Source organism: Callorhinus ursinus, unplaced genomic scaffold (assembly GCF_003265705.2).
Source record: "Callorhinus ursinus isolate GAN/ISIS: 27379988/994484 unplaced genomic scaffold, GSC_fseal_2.0 scaffold4, whole genome shotgun sequence".
Classification (NCBI taxonomy): domain Eukaryota; kingdom Metazoa; phylum Chordata; class Mammalia; order Carnivora; family Otariidae; genus Callorhinus; species Callorhinus ursinus.
In genome coordinates this window covers 14236646-14251719 of record NW_027397066.1, presented here as the reverse complement: position 1 = coordinate 14251719, position 15074 = coordinate 14236646, and the positions used below count along the sequence as shown (strand labels likewise).

General features: G+C 37.2%; 1 pseudogene; it reads left to right on the top strand.

Moving 5' to 3' along the window:
- Window positions 1-1389: 1389 nt before the first annotated feature.
- Window positions 1390-1547, top strand: LOC112836177 (U4 spliceosomal RNA; annotated as a pseudogene).
- Window positions 1548-15074: the final 13527 nt, after the last annotated feature.

Sequence of the window (15074 nt, the reverse complement as noted above, 5' to 3'; positions counted from 1 at the left end):
TTTCCCCTGTTATTAATATCTATCACTATGGTATATTTGTTACAATTAACCAATATTTATACATTATTACTAACTAAAGTTTATACTTTTTTTTAGATTGCCTTAGCTTTTTACTTAATGTTCTCTTTCTGTTCCAGGATCTCATCCAGGATACCGCATTAAATTTAATTGTCATGTCTCCTTAGGATTTTCTTGGCTGTGACAGTTTCTTAGTCTTTCCTTGTTTTTGATAAACTTGACAGTTCTGAGGAGTATTGACCAGCTACATTGTAGATGTCCCCTCAAATGGAATTTATCTGATGTTTATCCTCATAATTTCACTGGGGTTATGTGTTTGGGGGATTATGATCACAGGAGTAAGTTGCCATTTTCATCATATCAAAGGTATATACTATCAAGAAGAGTTACTGCTTCATCACCTGGCTGATGTTAAACTTAATCACCTGGTTGAGTTAGTATTTCTTAGGTTTCTCTACTCAAAATTACTCTTGTTTTCTTCCCTTATACTCTTGGAAGGAAGTGACTATGCAAGCCACACTTAAGAAATGGAGAGCTAGGCTCCACCTCTATGAGGGTAAAGTATTTACATAAATTATTTGGAACTCCTCTCCATAAATTTGTCTCTCCTCCCTCATTTGTTTATTTATTCGATCACTTATTTATATTGCTATGGACTCATAGCTATTTTATACCTATATTATAATCCAATGTCTTTTATCTCTTGTTGTTCAAATTGTTTTCAGCTTTGGACATCAGGAACTCTTTCAGTTGGCTCTTGATCCTTTTGACAAACCCCAGTGATTGTGACTTGTTTTTGTTTTTGTTTTTGTTTTGAGCTCTTCCTAAATTTCTGATACTAGAAGATATTCCAGGTTCAACTTGTGTATATCCTTCCTCAGTACTAAAATCAACCACCTCTATAATGAATCTTGGTTCCTCTTGTTGGAGGATGGTATTAGAAACCAAAATCTGGGTGCTAGATGTGCCATTGCTCCTGGGGTGTTGTTGCCCCTAGACTTTCTCAGTGCAAAAAGCAAAGAAATATATGTATGTATACTAACTGGTATATATACATTATCTATATTTCTGTATGTAGCCACTGGTATCAGTACTAAGCCAAACATAACACTGATGTCTCCAATTCTAATCCATTATCATGTGTATCATTCTAGGCTCTTACCCATGCTTCTGTGTAAATTCACATTCCAATAGTGAGAAACCTGGCCACAGTCATGCACCATTTCCTTAATTTTTCTACTCCAATATAAATGTATTGCTGTAACTCTGGGTTTTTTTCATATTACAGACTGCACTCAATTCTAAAATTACTTAGGTCAGCACCTTTCTTCCTTACCCCTTCAGTGAGGTTGTTTCATAATTTGGAATACAAGCTTTGTGCAGTGGCAGTATCGTAGCCAAAGAGGTTTATCCGAGGCGCGATTATTGCTAATTGAAAAATTTCTCATAATTTGGAATACAGTTATACCATTTTGCCCCATTTTGCATCTACTATGAGATCTCCCAACATCTTAAATGATTTCTAAATTTGCATACACTGAGGTTTCACTAATGCTCAGTAAAGTTCTATGGGTTTTGACAAATGCAGTGTCATGTAACCACTACAACATCATACAGAATAGATTCACCACCTTAAAAAAAAAAAAATCCCCTGTGTTTTATCCATTCCTTATATTCCCCCCAGCCAAACTGGCAATCACAGATCTTTTGTACCACCATTACATAGTTTTGCCCTCTCCAGATTATTGTGTAATTAGAATCATACAGGATGTAGCCTTTTCAGACTATTTTCTTTCATTTAGCAATATGTGCTTAAGATTCATTCATATCTTATTGTTGTTTGTTCACTCATTTCTGACCATGGAATGCTATTCTATTGTGTGAATGTATCACAATCTTCTTATCCATTTACATATGAAAAGACATCTTAGTTGTTTCCAGTTTCTGATGATTATGAATAAAGCAGCTATAAACATTCACATGCTGGTTTTCATGTGGACGTAAGTTTTCAAATCATTTGGGTAAATATCTACACACATGACTGCTAATCCTCGATCATATGGTGAGACTGTGTGTTGCTTTATAAAAAACTGCTTATCTCCTAAAGTGACCATACCATTTTGCATTCCCACCAGCAATTAATAGAGTTCCTGTAGCTCTGTATTCTCATTAGCAATTGGTATTTCCAGTTTTCTGGATTTTCACCATTTCAATATATGTGTCCACTACTTAATTTTTTTGAAGATTTTATTTATTTGTTTGAGAGAGAGAGAAAGGGAGATAGCAAGGAGGGAGAATGAGAGCAAGAAGCAGACTCCCCGCTGAGCAGAGAGCTCAATTCGGAACTTGATCCCAGGACCCTGAGATCACAACCTGAGCCAAAGGCAAATGTTTTACCAACTGAGCCACCCAGGTGCCCCACTATCTAATCTTTAATTCAAGTTTTTTGTTGCTATTCCAGTAATGACTGCTTAGGTAACTGGCATAAATTGAATAGCCACAAACTAGTTACCTTTAGTTATTTCCACCGTAAATATGAGGGTACTGTCCATATGAGGGGGTTATTGTGCCTGGACAGTTGAGTCTCTGGAGCACTAACAATCCTCATTGTTGCACTTGAAAATATGTTATATGATAGAGAATAGGAAATCAACTTAATTTTTTTCCTACAGCATAGCCAATTATCTCATCATTTCTCTAAATATTTGTATATCCATTTCAATTAGTTACCAATTTATTTAAATTTGGGTTTGTTTCTGGGCTGTCTATTCCGATTTTGTGTGTATCTGTCTGTCATAGTACTACATTGTTTTGTTAATATAGATTTTGTATTTGTCTTAATATGTGGAACTGCTTTCTCCCTATTTTATCCCTATTTTTCAAAATCTTATCCATTTGGGAAGTTTCTTCTTTTGTATACAATTTTAAAGTAATTTTCTAAGTCACCTTTCCCAAAAAATTTTTGCTAGAATTTTGGTGAGAATTGCTTTGAATTTATTAATGTGAAAGAAATTTATATGTTTACAATGCAAAATAATCTCCTTCATGAACATAATATGTTTCACCATTTGGTTTTTGTTTTAGGTACTTTAAAGTAACTTTGGCATTTTTTTCACAAATATTTTTGTACACTTTCTTAGACAATCCTTAGATACTTCACAATTTTTGTTGCTTGTATAAATGGTATTTACTCTATATTTCCTGGTTTGTAATGGATGAATCCTATTGATTTTATTGCTGACGTTAGATCCAGCATTTTTTGCATTTTACTATTAGTTTAAGAACTTAAGTTTTATATATAAATTTTCATACCTTCTTAAATAATAAAAATTCTGTCTCTTTCTTTCCAGTCATTATACTTCATGTATATTTTTCTTATGTTATTGCTTTGGTCAGAACCAGTGGTAGGTTAACCAATTGTCCCAGTTTACCTGTGTCTGAGAGGGCTTCTAGGACATGGGACTTACTGTTAACTGTCCAAGTCAAACCACCCAGGTTTCCTGGGACTGAGAGTTTCCCAGGACACGGTGCTAAATTCAGGAAAGTCCCAGGCAAACCAGAAGGACTTGATCACCCTGCCTGTGGGAACTGGCTGAATGGTAGCAAGAAGAGAGGAAATCATTGTCTTTTTTTTTTTTTTAAAGATTTTATTTATTTATTTGAGAGAGAGAGTGAGAGACAGAGAGCACGAGAGGGAAGAGGGTCAGAGGGAGAAGCAGACTCCCCGCTGAGAAGGGAGCCCGATGTGGGACTGGATCCCGGGACTCCAGGATCATGACCTGAGCCAAAGGCAGTCGCTTAACCAACTGAGCCACCCAGGTGCTCCATTGTCTTGTTCTTTACATTAAAGGTAATGTGGCTAATTATTTCCATTAAATACATTATACCCTATAGAATTCTTTTAATAGCTTTTATTAAGTTAAGAAAGCTAATTTCTATTGCTTGTTTTCTAATCATTTTAAACACAAATAATTGTTAACATTTATCTAGTTCTTTTTCTTTACCTGTCAAGATAATAGATTTTGTTTTGTGTTGAATCATCCCAGCATTTTGGGGGACAGATGCTATTATATCATAATACAGTTGTAATGCACTGCTGTATTTGCTTAGCTAATATTTTCTTTTGGATATTTACATCAATATTCAAAAGTGGAATTGACCTATAAACTTAATTCCTCAAACTTTCCCTTCTTTTTTCTATTGTTGTGTAATTGCGTATATAAGAAAGAAATTATCTAATCCTTGAGAGTTTGACTGAATTCATCTATAAAACTATCTGAGATTGGGGGGCAAGGGAAATTCTGAAAGTCCTTCTCAATTACTTTAGTGGTTACTAATTTATTTTAGTTTTCCCTTAATTTTGTCTTTTTGCCATTTGAAGGGAACTTATCTCTTACATCAAAGTTTGCAAATTTATTCAATATTATTTGCATAATATTCTTTTATTGTCCAGCTTTATTGAGATATAATTGACATATAACATTGTGTGAAGTATACAATGTATTGATTTAATAAACTTTTGTATTGCTATATTATTATCACTGTAGTGTTAACTAACATCTCCACCATGTCACTTAATTACCATTTCATTTTTGTAGTAAGAACATTTAAGATCTGGGCGCCTGGGTGGCTCAGTTGGCTAAGCATCTGCCTTCCTTCGTCTCAGGTCATAATCCCAGGGTCCTGGGATAGAGCCCCTCATCAGGCTTCCTGCTCAGCGGGGAGTCTGCTTCTCCCTCCGCCCCTCCCCTCTGCTCAGGCTCTCTCTCTGGCTCTCTCTCTCAAATGAATAAATAAAATCTAAAAAAAAAAAATTAAGATTTATTCTCTTAGCAACCTTTAAGTATATAATAGAGTATTGTTAATTATAACCACAATGTTGTGCATTAGATCCCCAGAACTTGTTCATCTTCTAAGTTTGTATTCTCTGACCAACACTTCCCCAATTCCCCCACCGTTTAGCCCCTGGTAACCACCATTCTACTCTGTTTCTACAAGTTCAGCTTTTTTAGATTCCCATATAAGTGGTATCATAAAGTGTTTGCTTTATCCTCCCCCTTTTTTTTAAGTGGGCTCCACGCAGGGCCTGACCTCATGACGCTGAGGTCAAAACCTGAGCTGAGATCAGGAGGCAGATGCTTAACCCACTGAGCCACCCAGATGCCCCTAAAGTGTTTGTTTTATATATGCTTTAGATTTATATTTATTTCCAACTTTGCACTCTGAATTTTGTTTATTTAAATCTTATCATTTTTCCTTATAGGTCTTGCCATTAGTTTATCTACTTTTTTTTTGAAAGAACAAGTTTTGGGAGTTGTGGATCCTCTCTAATTTTCTTCATGTGATGATCTCATTTTATTCAATTCTATATTTACCTTTATTATTCCTTTTCTCTTAGGATTTACTCTGTTACTCTTTACCTCACTTCTTCATTTGAACACTGAGCTAATTTATTTCAATAGCTCTTCTCTGATAAATGTTTCAAATTTATTAATTTCTTTCTAATATGCATCCCACAGGTGTTGACATGTAGTGCTGTTTTCACTGCCATTTGGCCTAATTATTTCAGTTTCCCTGATTTTCTCTTTTTATCACGGATATTTTAATAGTATAAGCCGTATTTTGGTATGGTTTCTAAACTTTAGACTTTGTTTCTGATTCCTAATTTTCTTAAATTATGACCATATTTCATGTCCTGAATGGTACTGACTTTTAGGAATTTATTAAGGCTGCCTTGTATTATGAACTTAATGGACCTTGATATACTTGATAACAATTTTAAATAACAATTTCAATAGATAATAGGTTCAATGTTATTTTCCCATCAACCATTTGAAGATATTTCATTACCATATTCTTGCATTTAGTGCTACTGCTGAAAAGACTGATGATATCACTTGCTCTCTAGGGGCCTGGTTTTTCCTGTCTGGAGCATTTAGAAGATTTTGTTATCTTTTATGTCCTCAACTGTCATCATAATGGGTCTAGGTGCAGTATTTTCTTATCAATTCTATCAGTGCTCTGTGATTCCTTTCCACCTAAGGATTTATATCTTTGTCTATATCTGAGAAGTTCTTATTCATTATTACTCCTGCTAATTTATCTTTTGAATGTATTCTTTTTCTCCTTTGGAAAGTCCTTTCAGTTATCCTTGATACTTCTAATTCTGTCCCCTCTCTTAATCTTTCTTTCATTCTTTCCACTTTAGCATTTCCTGGCATCTTTCAGGAGAGTTCTTCAGCTTGATCACACAGCTTACTTGGTTTCTCTTCAGTTATATATATTCTGTTGTTCAACACATCCATGCAGTAATTTCGTTTAACAATGTTATTTTTAGATCTAACTCTTTCAATTGTTTCTTCATAATTATCTGATCTACTTTATGTTTCCCATATTCTCCTTTATCTCTCTGATAATAAAGAATATGTTTATTTTAAATTCTTGCTCTATATGTTCCATTAATCCCACATCCCCTTTTATGCCATGTTCTATTTGTGCCTGTCCTTCCTAAGGCCTGTTCTTCTTACATCTCATGATTTCTTCATGATTTTATTTCTCATTCTCCTAGAACTGAGGCATGTATTTTCCTATAGTGTCTCCCTCTGAGTAAGAGTAGGATTCTGGATGCTAGACTGAGAAACTCAGGGTGAGGACCCTCTAGCAGATTAATTACACTACCTTTTTTTCCACACATATGATAAAGCCTTGACATCTGTTTCCAGGAACTACAGATTTAGAAGGATCGGGGGTTTTTAATGTAGCTTATTTTGGCTAAAAAGACCTGCAAGATAAATGAAAACTAGAACAGCCTACCTAAAGAATCTTGGGAAATAAAATGAACTCGTTTTTTTATTCCTATCACTTTCTTTGATAACTTCAGCTTTAAGATTGGTTCCAAATGAATGTATTCTATGAATGCTAACACTAGCATGTGGCAAAGGTAATTAATTTTATTTAATTATAAAAAGGTCTGGGGTGCCTGGGGCACCAACTCTTGATTTTTGGCTCAGGTCACGATCTCAGGGTCATGAGATCAAGCACCGTGTAGGGCTCCACGCTGGCCATTGAGCCTGCTTAAGATTCTCTCTCTCTCCCTCTTCCTCTGCCCCCTCCCATTTGTACTCTCTCTTTCTCAAAAATAAATAAATAAATAAATAAATAAAGGCCTACCTTACATATGAAATGTATATGTCTTCCTAAACATTTCCCAGACCCATCCCCAATTTTAAAGAGGAAATACAAAAACATTTTTCCCTAATCAACAATAGGAGACATTCTAAAGTATGGTCTAACAGGTGGGGAAAAAAACCACTAGCCAAAACAAGAAATATAGATTATGATAATCTATAAAAATTGGTTACCTGCCATGATACTCATTTCATAGAAGGAAGAAATGGAAGGACAGTTATGTAATTATCAATATTAGACATCAAACTAGGGCAACTATACTACTCAATTTCCTGTCAGTAAAACAATAGTAATATTTGATCCACCTATACCCCCATATTAATAGTAAAATAGCCACTTGGAAAGAGAATAAATTTCATGGGGATTTTAACACTTCATGGTTAAGTGCAGAGGCATTCTTATCAGTGAGCTCAAGTTTCAATGCTGATACTTCACAGCTTTATGGCCTTGGCAAGGTGACTTCAGTTCCTTTGTTTTTATTTCTTTGTCTGTAAAACAGAATTGACAACAGCACATACCCCTGTAGGGATGTTGGAGTAATTCAAGCAGAGAGTGTATGGAAAATAGTACATGACATATGGTACCACCCCCAAAACATTACTGATTATTATCTTGAGTGAACATGAATATCAGGCAGGATGTACAGACTTTTTAAAAATAGTTGCTACTGGCCAAAGATTATTAGGGTTCAGGTGGCTCAGAGAACACTTCTTTCCTTTAAGCAATTGAGTAAGCATTTTAACTCAGAGTCAGTAGATAGAATGCAATTCAAAGCTGATTTAGAGCCTTGACCAGGAGTGATGTGGTCAAAGTGAACACACACAAACAGGCATGAAATAGCTTGAAAAGCAAAATCTCAACCACTATAAACTTGGAAGAAGAGTTGACAGCATGATCCAGGAAGCACCTTTGGAATGTTTACTTTTTAAATACAGTTTGACTTAGCACTTAACCTAGAGTTTATTTTTACACCTTCAAAACTATGACACCACAGACAAAAAAATAACCCAGATTTTTTTACAATAGGATGTAATCTCTGATGTAACTAGTGGCCAGTTCAATAAGAGCTTGTAAAATCACAGTGGTATCAATCCAGAACAATAATCAAAGGAAACTGACACTGGACAAAAAGCAGGAATTCACCGTAACAACTCCTGGCTAAGAGTTTCATCCATATTTTAAATTAAGAATTGGTTTATGAAATTAATAATTTTAATAGTTAAGTGCGAAAGAGGTAAAAAACGAATGTGTGGCAATTGTGTGTGCATGCGTGTGTGTGTGTGTGTGTGTGTGTGTGTGTGTGTGTGTGTGTTAGGAAAAATAATAGCCCCTACACTGTCCGCATCCTAATCCTCAAACTTGTGAATATGTTATGTTTCATGGCAAAATTATATTACATAACTTTATCTGTTCAATCATACACATCTTTTCTGTTGCTAATCAGCTGATCATTAAAAAGGCAAGATTTTCCTGGATTACTTGGGTAGGTCCTAACTAATCTCATGAGCCCTCGAGAGTGGAGAACCTTTCTACAGTGGGTCAGAGAGATTTGTTGTGACAAGGACTCAACCTACCATTGTTACCTTTTGAAATGGAGGAAGAAGACCACCAACCAAGTAATGTGGTAGCCTCTGAAAGCTGGGAACAACACTCAGCTTACAGCCAGCAAGAAAACAGGACCTCAGTCACACCACTGCAAAGAATGGGATTCTTCCCACAACCTGAATGAGCAAGGAAACAAGATTGTTCCCTTTATAAAGCCTCCAACAAGAAAGGCAACCCAGTCAGCTACCTTGATTTGTAGCCCTGTGAGATCAGGGATGGAATTCTGACCAACAAAACTATATGATAATAAATTTGCGTTGTTTTAAGCTAATAAATATGTGTTAAGTTGTTATGGCAGCAGTAGAATACCAATATTAGAGACAGAATTTTGTTTGTTTTGTTTTTTTTAATTTTATTTATTCATTCAACAGAGAAGGAGCACAGCAGGGAGAGGCAGGCAGAGGGAGAGGGAGAAGCAGGCTCCCCGCGGAGCAGGGAGTCCGATGCAGGACTCGATCCCAGGACCCTGGGAGAATGACCTGAGCTGAAGGCAGATGCTTAACCAACTGAGCCACCCAGGTGTCCTGACACAGAGATTTTTAAAAGACAACTAACTGCCCAAACAGTGAAACTCTCAAATTTTATTGCAAAAAGCTTATTAGTAAAAATAACACAAAGCTCTGTGCTAGGGTCCTAAGCAAAAACCTCAGAACACATGCCCCACAAGGCAGGCAGGACCATCCCCTTCATGAATATTATCAGACATTTCTTCATGCAGAGAAGGAATTAGCTGTAAATATATGTTCTAGGATGTAGATGGTGTCAGGGACCCAGGGATAGAACTGAAGAAGAAAGACACTCTGAAAAGCAGGGCTGTTAGGAATATAAGTCTTGTATTTTGGCCAAGCCAAGCCAGATGTAAAATATTTGAATTTCTGTATCATATGTCCTAGGCATCTACTGAACAACCTCCACTTTATTTGCATTCATGTACCAGATCACCCATTCTTATTCTACCCTGTAGTATGCAGGGGATTGTCTCTACCTCCAACAGTTCCCGACGGGGCCTGAACTGGCTAAATTTCAACAACCTATCCCAACTCCTTAGCCACAGTCCTTTCAGCAATGGGCAAGAAATTCAGGCCTAAGCTCATCAGTGCATTGCATTCTCCTGACAGTAGAGCTAGTCCATATCATGGGACCTACGCTGATCCAATGAGAATGCCCCAAGGTTTGTTCTGTAAGTACTGAGATCTAGACTTTTCTTCCTATGGTTGTTGTGGTAGAGGGCACAGTGTACAACAACCACAGCCCTTGCTTCTCTTATGGACAGAACCACACAAGCTAGAGGTCAGAGCCCAGGAGCATACCAAAAGGCAGAGCTGGAGACCTAGTGAAAAATGAGACCCATAAATATGTCTGTGGTCAGTCCTACCTCTGCACTGTTCCATTACATGAGCCAGTAAATTTCCCTTTCTTATTTAAGCCATTAGGACAAATGTTCTCTCATTTCCAACTGAAATATTTCTGTCTGGTAGACTACTATACTCTAGTGCATCTAAAAGGCCACACTTCCTGGAGAGATGACATAGGATCTAATGACTGCCCAGTGAGGATAGATGGGCGTCAGCAACAAGACCATATAGCTGGTACAGGAAGTGTTACTTAGAATTGAATACATATAAATATATATTTGTTTCTGCATACATTTGCATATTGTCCATATGATTATTTATCAATTTATATACAGCCCAATCAAGAGCACAACCAGTTACTTTGAACTAGGGTATTTATTATCTTTGTAAAATTTCAAGTTGGAAAGTTCTTTGCTGTACTGGTCACCAGAATTGAGTAGACACTAGCAGCACAGAACATGGGACCTGGGAAGCAGCCCTCCCTCCATGTCAACTCTGCTCTGCAGCACATACAGGAGAGCTAAGCAAGCCCCATGAAGACAGAATTCTCAAAGTAATGTTGCTCACCTATGTGGTATATCCTGAGCACCATAATTATGGATGCTAAGATCAGGGCAGGGCCTTAAAGCAAAGGCATTTCTCTCTCAGGAGTAGGATTCTAAAATGAACTTGAAAGGTAAAAACTGCATGTAATAAAAACTACGCTTGGGTGCCTGGTGGCTCAGTAGGTCGGGCGTCTGACTTCAGCTCAGGTCATAATCTCAGGGTCCTGGGATGGAGCTCCAGGTTTCTTCACACTCAGCAGGGAGTCTGCTTGTCCCTCTCTCTCTGCCCTTCCCCCAGCTTGTGCTCTCTCTGTCTCTCTCCCAAATAAATAAAAAAAAATCTTTTAAAAAACCTCTTTAATTGCCAATAAAGCACATTATACATTGTTGTGTGTATTTAACTCAATAAAATAAGAAGGATTGTGTTACAAAATATCGTCTATGAGATTTCTTTATTTTACCAAACACAACTGAATTAGAGTAAATCCAATGCAGCCCCACCATATATACTTATGTATATACATTCTTTCACATAGAATGTATAGTAGTTAGGGGTTAAGTGAAAAACTATAAATACACAGACAGATGTGGATATAGACAGCCATCCTTGACTTCTCTCTTTCTCTTACAACCCAAAGTGTCAGCGAATTCTTTCAGTTTTACCTTCCATTTTTACCACCTCATGGCTGGTTCAAGCCACCATCATCACTCACCTGAATCATCATTATAGTCTATTTAGTGGTCTCCCTGTTTCACTCTTGACTCCCTCAGTCTATTCTCAACACAGCAGCCAGTGACCCTGGTAAAAGGTGAATCAGACCACTTCACTCTTCTGTTCACGATGTTCCAATGGCTCCCATTTCAGGGAAAATAACAAATCCCTTACAAAGACCTAGAGAACCTGGCTTAACCCAGTGTCCTATTTCCTCTGTCACTGTATCTCCTCCATGTCTCCTTGGCTTACTCTGATTCAGCCACTCCAAACTCCTTATTGTGCCCCAAAACCCACCAGGTACATTTTCAGTATCACGGCCTTGTATTTGCTTTTTTTCCTACCTAGAATGCTCATCTCTCAAATGACCACATGATTTATTCCCTTATTTCTTCAGGCCTTTACTCACATGTTACCTTCTTACAGATACCTTCCCTACCCAAAGTCTCTAAAATATCAACCCACCTGCCCCCTTCCCCTTAGCATTTCCCACTACCAAACATAATGTATATTTTACTAATTAATCTTGTTTGTTGTCTATCTGCTCCTCTAACATATAAAATTTATAAGTGCATGGATTATTTTAAATCTTTTTGTCTGTTATAAAATCCCCAGCACTTAAATAATCCCTGAATCATAGTCAATGATCATTAAATACTTGTTGAATGAATGAATAAACAAATGCATACAGATGAGCTCCATTAACTCCAGTCTATGTAAAGATGAGAAAGGGTTAATCGGTAATGATCAAGACTATCCTATATGTTGTTTACTGTTTACCAGACAGTTTGTGAAGTGATGTAAGTTAAATAGTCTATTGAATGAAATTATACAAATGTGAAGAGTGTATAGGACTTCTTCTACCTATCTTTAATTACTCTTAACCAGCAATAAACCTCAACCAATTTGACTGTTGTGGACAGAGCCTATGACAGATTCTGTGTTTGCTGCCCCCTAGAATTCATGCCTTGTATAATTCCTTCTCCTTGAGAGTAGGTGAGACCTGTGACTTGCTTCTAACCAAGGGACTATGGCAAAAGTGATGGGATGTCACTCCTTCGATTAGGTTACCTAATATGGCAAAAATGAAAGAATTCGTGGACGTAATTAAAATCCCACATAGGCTGATTTTGAGTTTATCAAAAGGGAAATTATTTGGATGGGTCTGACTTAATCGGGTGAGAGTCCTTACAAGAGACGCTGGGTCCTTCCTCAGGTGAGAGATTCTTCCGGCTGGCTTGAGGAAGTAAGCAGCCATGCTGAGGAATTCCACACAGCTAGGACCTGGAAGCATCCTCCAAGACTTGAAGACAGCCTCCAGGTTATACACAGCAAAAATGGAGCCCTCAGTTATAAGCCACAAGGAAGTTAATTCTGCCAACAACCTAAATGACATGAGAAGCAGATCTTTCCCCCAACAAGCCTCCACATGACAATGTAGCCTGACGGATACCTTGATTAGAGCCTTGTGAGATGGAGCAGAAGACCCAGCTAGGCTGTGCCTAGACTGCTGACCCCACAGAAACTTCAAGATAATAAATGTGTGTTGTTTTAAGCAATTAATCTGTGTTAATTTGTTACATGCAAAAGTAAACTAATATGGGGGCTCAGGGAATAATTCTAGTCCAGGACTGATCTTGTCCACTCTGTCATTTGCTACGATGCCGACACTTTCCTTTAGTTATTACTGGTTGCATAAAGTCCATGATTTTGATAACGCACTTGTTCAAAGTAGTGTTTGAGGTCTGAGTCTACACCAAATTATTTCTGTGAAAGGACCTGCCTTCTTCCAGTATGTACTACCTAAATGCTGATTACCTGCTTTACTTGTTAACAAAAATGGCTTTAGGAATCAGGACTCTACCTCATTAATCTTAGCCACCTACATTGTTTCGATCTTTTTTTCTTTCTGGCATTAGCAATATCAGTATACCTGCTATGATTAGAGGAAGGAGGCTTTAATCCCCCTTGCCAAGAAGTTACTGCTACTGGGAGTCAACACTGAGAATAAATAAACCAGTGCACAGAATCCTGAGCATTATGATGTTTCCTCAGTAAGATCTGTCAGTCTTCCTCAGGGTGCTGAAATAGCTAGGGGGCATCGCCATTTAAGAAATCCATTTCCCAATGTAATTCCAGTCTCATCAAAAGCAGTCTCATTTCACTTTCTCCTCCTCTGTTTTTCTTCTCCTTTCTCTAAATGTGCCCTGAAGACGTCTTAGAGGCACAGAGAGGAATAAAAGAAAAGGGGGAAAAAGAGGGACCATGGAAGGAAAGGAAGGAGGGAGGGAGGGAAATTGAATAAAGCTACTTTTTCATCCACTGTGCTTAATATTTTCATATAAGTAATTCCATCTAATCTCTGGAAGATAGGTGGAGAGGCTAGGAGAAGTTGAACGAATTATCCAGAGTTATAATGAAATTAGTAGTTCCATAGATGTTTCCACAAGTTTTCTTCAAAAGTAAGCTGTGTTTTGAATTGTTTTCACTGTGTGTGTTGTTCTGTTGTTGGCTGTAGTTTATTTTAGGCAATTATCATATATGACGAGGTTATGCGTATTTCAAAAATCCTTATTAAATTCCAAGAAAGAAAATGTGTTAAAATTATTAAAATTGATATACACAATTAGCTAATTTCTGAGAAAAAAACTATTTAATGCAGTGCAACATAATGAATGTGCTATATGCAATAACCTAATATTGGCCAATTTTAAATGCATAATATTTCTAACATTTTATTCCTATCTCTAGGTTAAAAGTGATTACCAGAGTACCAGACTCTTCTGTTTTGCACATATTATCAGATGTTTACTACAAAATGCAAGCTGTTTAAAGTTATCTCCTGTGGCTAAAGCTAAAACCCAGGAAACAAGACAACAAAGCAAAAACCAAAGAAGATATCATGTTGCCATTAAAAGTCTGTTCCAGTAAAGCTTCAGTAAGAATTGAGTGTTGATATTTTTTCAATGTTATATCTCTAATGAAATATCAGAGTAAAAGGAAATTCATTATGTTGTAACTTAGGGGAAGGAAGATGTTTTCACTGAAAAAGCTGGCTTTTCAGTTGGACTTCGATTTCTAGTCCAGTAATTGTCAAATATTTGGTGAGTAAAGGAGAGAAAAGTAATCTAGACCAAGAAAGTAGCCAACACTTACCCTAACCGACCTGGAGGAAGGGGGAGGCAAAGGCAAAAGACCCCTGGTTCTTGGTTTCAAGGACGTTTTCTCACATCCATGGCCAGAAAATCCTGCACCCCCACTACTGAGATGATATGTGTTGTAGTGGCAAAATACTCAGATTATGGACCAAGCCTGCCTGAATTCCAGCATAGCTTCTGCCTCTCCTGTTACTAAACATCTTCTGGTTCTTTCTCTCTTGTTTCGTCTTTCCTCATCTATACAATGGGAGTAATAGTCATACCTACTCATAGCACGGCTTTGAGCACTGAAGAGACAGTGTGTGAAGTGGATTTAGAACAGCACCTGGCATATAGTAAGTTCAATAAACAGTAATTGTTGCTTGAGCTATTACTGATTAGCAAAAGCAACACAGCATAGCAAAGCAGTGACATGTTTGGGATCTAGAACCATACAACCTGGGTTCAGATCCTGGTTCCACCACTTGTTAGCGGGAAATAATGTAATCTTGAA